A 6146-nucleotide genomic window follows, 5' to 3' on the forward strand; every position below is an offset into this window, starting at 1 on the left:
CAATTTAAAGAAACCACATCTTGAAACATAAATAAATAAAAGTCCTCAACAGTATTTTTAAAGCATTTTTAATTGTGAAAATAACACAACAGAAAAGTACTTTAAAGTAAATGTACAGGCCAAAGGAATTATTATAAAGCAAAATCAACCAAAGTACCACATGACACAAGATGGAACAACACCATCACTCTGAGAATCTGTGTCCCCAGCAAACAAGCGCCTCCCCCTCCCCTCTGAGATAACCACTTCCTCGTTTTTCCCACAGTTTGACCCCTCAGCGTGGCATCCACAAGCATGAAGGTGTGGGTTTGTCAGAGTCTGGGACTCACACATGTGTGATCACAGATTGGTGTGTGTTATTATTTTTTGTGGGGCTGGGGATTGGACCCAGGGCCTTGATCTTGCTGGGCTAATGCTCTCCCACTGAGTGGCATCCCTGGTCCCAGATTGGTGTCCCTGTCTCTGGCTTCTTTCATTCAACATTACAGCAGCCTGTCTAGGGGTGCCGAGTGCAGGTGCATCTCTGTGGATGAGGCAGGTGGGGCAGAGTGGCTGAGTCACAGGATTGCACTAGACACCGAGTATAAGCCCTGCCAGCACTGGGCGCAGCCGAGGCGGGCACTAGCTCAGGTCTTTGCCCTCCCTCTATGGGTGGACCCAGCTCCGTTCCTGGAGCAGGATTCTCCCCACTCCCGTCCCAGCACCCACCAGCTTCCCTCCCTGCTCCCTGCGCTTCCTGCCAGCAGCATGGGTGCCCTGGGCCCTGAGGACAGAGTGTGGGCATTTCATCCTCTCCTGTCCACACAGCTGGCCCTGCTCCTGGGAGGGGCCCTGAGGTTTTCTTTCAGGAACATCAAAAAGCTGTCCCAGGCTGAGCCCCCTCCGCCAGCCACCTACCTCCCCAGCCTTCAAGAGGTCCTCGCTGTGAAGAGCATTCAGGGGGTGTCTGTGACCTGCATTGAAATACCCAGCCGTCTTCAGTCAGCATTTCAGAGAAAAAGGGACACTCAGGTTTTTCTGGGCATTTTTTCGAAGAAGTTGAGGTGAGAGAATGAAATTTGGAAAGTGGAGCCAGGTGAGATGTTCGGGGACAGGAGGTGTTGGGGGAGGGGCTGGGAAAGGTGGAGGTGGACAGGGCGGGGCCTGGAGAAACAGCCTGGGTGACTTAACCCCCTTCTCTTCTATGCTCATCCTTTCAAAAGTCACCTTTGTGTCCCCAGTCCTCAGTTTCAGTGTCTTGTGCCATTTTTTTTTTTAAAGAGAGAGAGAGAATTTTTTAATATTTATTTCCTTTAGTTTTCAGTGGACACAACATCTTTGTTTGTATGTGGTGCTGAGGATCGAACCCGGGCCGCACGCATGCCAGGCGGGCGCGCTACCGCTTGAGCCACATCCCCAGCCCTCTTGTGCCATTTTGCAAGTGGGTCTTCTTGTAACAGTCACATTGTGTCCAAAGTCACAAGAATGGTCCTAAAAATTCTTAAGGGCTCAGGAACAGGCTTCAGTAGGGAAGCTTAGCAGGAGAGATTGACAGGAAGAGAAGAGGACTGTGATCAGGCCCTCATCACCCCCTGGACAGGCAGGGCTGGGCTGGCATGGTTCACTGAACACTCACAGCGTGGGCTGTGGACAGAGAAGGGACCCTCTGCCCAGGTCTTTCTCCTTCTTGTAGGACAAGGCTGGACGATGAGGGACCAGGCAGATCATTGGCCTCAAGTGTCCAGGTTGGGTGCCAGCAGTTTATGAGGCCTCTGGGAGAGGCAAATGCCCAGCACCAGGCACCTGGGGCCTTGGGGCATGTGTAAGTCTTCTGGCCCCGAGGATAGAGGTGATGGTCCCAGGGGAGCAAACTCTCCCAGGAGGAAGAAGGACTCCAGCACCAGTTGGAGTGTGCTGGGGAACCAGACTGAGCTCCAGTGCCATCTATGCCCAGTTCTGCTCCTGGCTCCCCGGGAGGCCTGGGAGATGATGGAGCCTGTTCACTGAGTTTTGAGTGAGTCTGTGGCCTTGGGTTTGAGAGAGACTCCACGGCCCTGGCCCATGGCCCCTGTCCAGTCCTGAGCCTGGACTCGTGTCTTGGTCTTAGTGTGATGGGGCAGGGGTCAGGTGCTGGGGGGTCAGGCTGGGCTGGTGGGGCCTCTGTGAGCAGCAGCTGGAAGACAGAGGAGCAGATGTTCTAAGCAGATGGAGCCCTGCACATGGACTGCAGCCCGGAATCTCTTCAAAACATTAACCAGAGCCTGGGCCTTCCATCTGCAGTGAGCGCTGCTGCAGGAGTCCCCTGCCTGCCCAGGGCTGGTCCCCTCTCGGGAGCTTTTTCTCTAAAGGACACTCGTCTCAGTCCACATCTTCCCCCCACAGGTTTTCGGTGGCTGAATCGTCCCCACACCCTGCATGAGTGTGTTTGGCACCTGAAGGGCCCGTGGGAAGCCTTGGCCTCAGGGTTTCGTTCCCTGGACAGGCCACAGACCCTGCAGCCTGGCCTGGACCCCGAGTTCTTGAGGGGAGGGGGAAGGGGTTCGTCCTGGCTCTTCTGTCTTCATCGTGCTGACCTGGCCTGTGACATGGGCTTCCGTCCCATCCTGCTCCTGCTGGCCTTCACCCCGGGCTGCTTGGCTGTAGCTCGGTGCCCTGTGGCCTGGGCTCTCCTCCCTCTTGTGCACTCCCCTCCTAGCTGGGTCTGCCCTGAGTGGACACTACTGCTTCCATCAGGCCTTGCTGCCAAGCCCCGTCCCCTCAGCACCTGGTGGTGAGGCCCGTTGTCCCCCTCAGGTCCCATCAACCCTGCGGATGCTGAAGCAAACCTGGTCGGGGCTGTGGAGGGAGTTGGTTGTTCTCTCAACATCCCTGCTTGCTTCTATCCCTTGTGCTGAGAACCCAGCCTTGTGTGTGACTCCCTGGGGTTGTGTGAAGATGGACCTGTGACGTGCCAGGCAGGCCACGGGCTCAGTGACTTCCTCTTTATACTCCCCATCAGATAGGTATGCAGCTGGCATTTTTTTAAAGCAAGAACGAGCTCATATTTGCCCTTTTTTTCTCTTTATCAATTTCAAGGTCATTGTCCTGGCCAGCCTTCCACGTCCTCAGGACACTCAGGGTCAGGGGAGGCTCAGCCTCCTCCAGCCCCCTCTGGTACAGTCTCCATCAGGGGCAGAGACCTGGCCTCAGGGCTCCCAGCTACTCCCTTCCCTTCCCTTCCCTGCAGCCCCCTCACCTCCTGGTGGTTCTGCTCCTGCCCTCTGCAGCCCCCCTGCCTCCTCCTCCAGGACTCCCTCCTGCCTTATTTAGGTTTCATGGGGGCTGCTCTCCGAAGGCAATTGCCTCCTGTAGAGTAGCGCTCACACCCGGCACGGATGGGATTTCTGCTTCTGTCACTGTGCTCCACAGGCGTCGGCAAGCAGTCTGGGCTCATGACAGTTTGGAGTTGGTGGCCCTGATGGAGGACAGTCAGGAAATCCCTACCGGCAGTTTGGTCTTCAGCCACGAGGTGGCGATAGTGGGCAGGAGCGGCCCGCGGGTGGCACCCCAGGAGCGCAGGATTCTCTTTCTTTGGCTGGCGGTGTGCCCACAGGGGAAGATGAGAGTAGGTAAAGCCAGAGAACCTGGGAAAGGATGGCAGGTGGATAACTGGGGCGGCAGGTCAGATGTACCCACAGTGATTGGGAGCCAAGCCCCAGGGCAACATGAGCCCAGAGGAGAAGCCTAGGCTGGGAACCGGTGTAGGAGATCTAAGTTCTTGATTAAAAAGAAAATCATTTGGGTCTGACATTTGGACCCCCTGAGAAGCAATACAAGCCTGGGAGCAGAGCCACTGGGAAGTTGGGTGGAACAGTGGTACCTTCACCTTCTGGATGTGCCTTCACCTTCCTCATTGCTCTAAGGCTTTTTTTTTTTTAATGGGTTTTTTTTTCTCTTCTCCCTTCTCCCCTCCCTAACAAGATTGGGGAGACAGTGCTACCTTTCTTCCCCTAGTTTAATGCCCTTGAACACACCCACTACAGGAAGGAGATGCCTGCTGAGGATCTGGGAAGTGAATATCTCCCAAATTAAAAAGTGAATCCTAACAGCCATCAGGGCACCCTGGGGTCCCCCTACCAGAGCACACCTGGAATGTAACCCTTGAAGTTCCTTTAAAATCCTTCTGTTCCTTCTGATTTGGAGAGTCGCAGACTTTGGGACAGGAGTCCACTGTGTTTCTCCTTTGCTAGCAAAGCAATAAACCTTCTTTTGCCTTTTTCTCAAAACTGTGTCCTCATTATTAAATTGGCATTGATTGGCATTGGGGACAGGGACTGAGCTTTCAGTTACATGGGGACACTTGAGGACTGAGTGTCCATGTTCTGAAACTGAATCTGTAGTTTCTCAGAGGAGAGAGGGAGAGCCTCCTCCCCTGCTGCCCTCCAGACAGATTCTAAGAAGCAAGAGGTGGATTGCCTAGGGGAGGTGAGATGGGAGACAGGCATTTTCCTGGGATGGGAGACAACATCTGTCCCTGGAGAGGATTTTCAGTCCCCGACTTCGTGGAGCCTGCTTTAAAGGACTGAGAAGTGGCCCAAGTCAACAGCAAGCCCATTCCCCCCAGCTATGTCTGTGTCTCCTTTCCCATCACGTACTCGGCCTCCTGAGCTGGTTTCCTGTTCTGAAAAGTAGGGTGGTCACCCTGGGGCAGTGTGGAGACAGCCTGAGCTGCTGCAGGGCAGGAGATTAGACCCTGGAGGGCACTTCCTGCCTGGCTCTCACCTTTGACACTCACAGCTAAGCACCTGACTGCTGGGATTGGAAGCCTGGGTTCCTCCCCCTGCCCTGTGACCTCAGGCAAGTCACACAACCTCATTGTACCGCTGACTGTTCATGAGCCAATGGCAGAGACTTCATCAAGCTCTATGAGGACTAAATAAAATAAAATAATATAGGACTCAACGCCTAACAGGAATGTCCAACACATAGCGTCCATTTAAAACCTAATCCAACATTTATCATTTTACTTTTTAGAAAATTAGTGGCATCAAGAAAAAGGCTGCTGTGTGCTCATGTACTCTCTGGCAGAAAACCCTGGTGGCAAAAATCATGTAACACATGTGACTGAAATCCAAGCAGATGTTTGCAGAAAGAAATTGTCTCCTTACCTCTTTGTTTCCCATAGTCCCTGTCCTCTAGGGTGTCTTCAGTTATTTCTTACAATTAATAGTGGTTTGTCCCCAGGGTCCATGTATTGGAGACTTGGTCTTAAGGTGGTGTTGAGGTGGTATCCACTGTGGGAGGTCCTTAGGATATTGGGGTGCTGCCCTCAGAAGGGAACACTGGCCTCCTAGAGTGAGATCTCCTCAGAGAGAGGTGCTATACAGTCCCATGCCTGACCTGAGTGGCTCTCTCTGGTTTCCTGTGAGATGTGACCATGTGATCACTCGATCCCACAAGTGTTCCCATCATTTCCTCTGACACGAGGTGCTCAGCTGAGAGGGGTCTCACCAGAATTGAGCCAGTGCCAGTGCCCCACCCTTGAACTTCCCCAAACTGAGAGCTAAACAAAACTTTATAAAGATAGCCCCTCTCAGGTATTTTGTAACAGCAACAAATAGCTGACTACCGCAGTGAGTGGCCTTTTGGAATCCTGACCCAGCTTAAGGTGTGAGTCAAGTGCTCACTTGCCTGTGAGGTTTTCTCAGGCTCTTCCCTTGAGCCCTTCCTGATCTCACAGTTAGGTTTAACCAGTCACCTGATGTGAGTTCTGTACTCATTATCACCCCGCTGGGAGGTAACCTTCCTGTGCAGTCAACTCATATTTCCCTCACTTGTTACCAGGGGATAATGGGAGTTTCTTGTTCCCCACCCCCTGATATTTGAGTCTGCTGAAATAAATTGGCAATAGATAAACAATATAAAAAACAAACAAATTTATTTATCTCCATAGAGCATCACATTAAGGGAAGGTACTCACCTTCCACCCTAATAACACACGAGATTCAGAAACCTAGCTACCCTTCCTCACAGCACAGAGAGAAATGGGGGATATAGGCAACTAAAAGGTAAGTAAACAAATTTTAGGAGACATGAATGGGCCCTGAAGAACAGAAAAGATCTAGAACCAACTTCTTTGGGGTCTGGGAATGCTGTTCGATTTTCAATCTCTTCCTCTATGATATAAA

At 52.5% G+C, this 6146-nt stretch overlaps 1 long non-coding RNA gene across 1 annotated transcript; it reads left to right on the forward strand.

Moving 5' to 3' along the window:
• Positions 1-3501: 3501 nt before the first annotated feature.
• Positions 3502-4244, forward strand: LOC125620241. Its single transcript, XR_007351846.1, has 2 exons — positions 3502-3619; positions 3940-4244. It is a non-coding gene; the product is annotated as an uncharacterized LOC125620241 (long non-coding RNA).
• The last annotated feature ends 1902 nt before the right edge of the window (positions 4245-6146 follow it).

This window comes from Marmota marmota, unplaced genomic scaffold (genome assembly GCF_001458135.2).
Source record: "Marmota marmota marmota unplaced genomic scaffold, marMar, whole genome shotgun sequence".
Classification (NCBI taxonomy): Eukaryota; Metazoa; Chordata; class Mammalia; order Rodentia; family Sciuridae; genus Marmota; species Marmota marmota.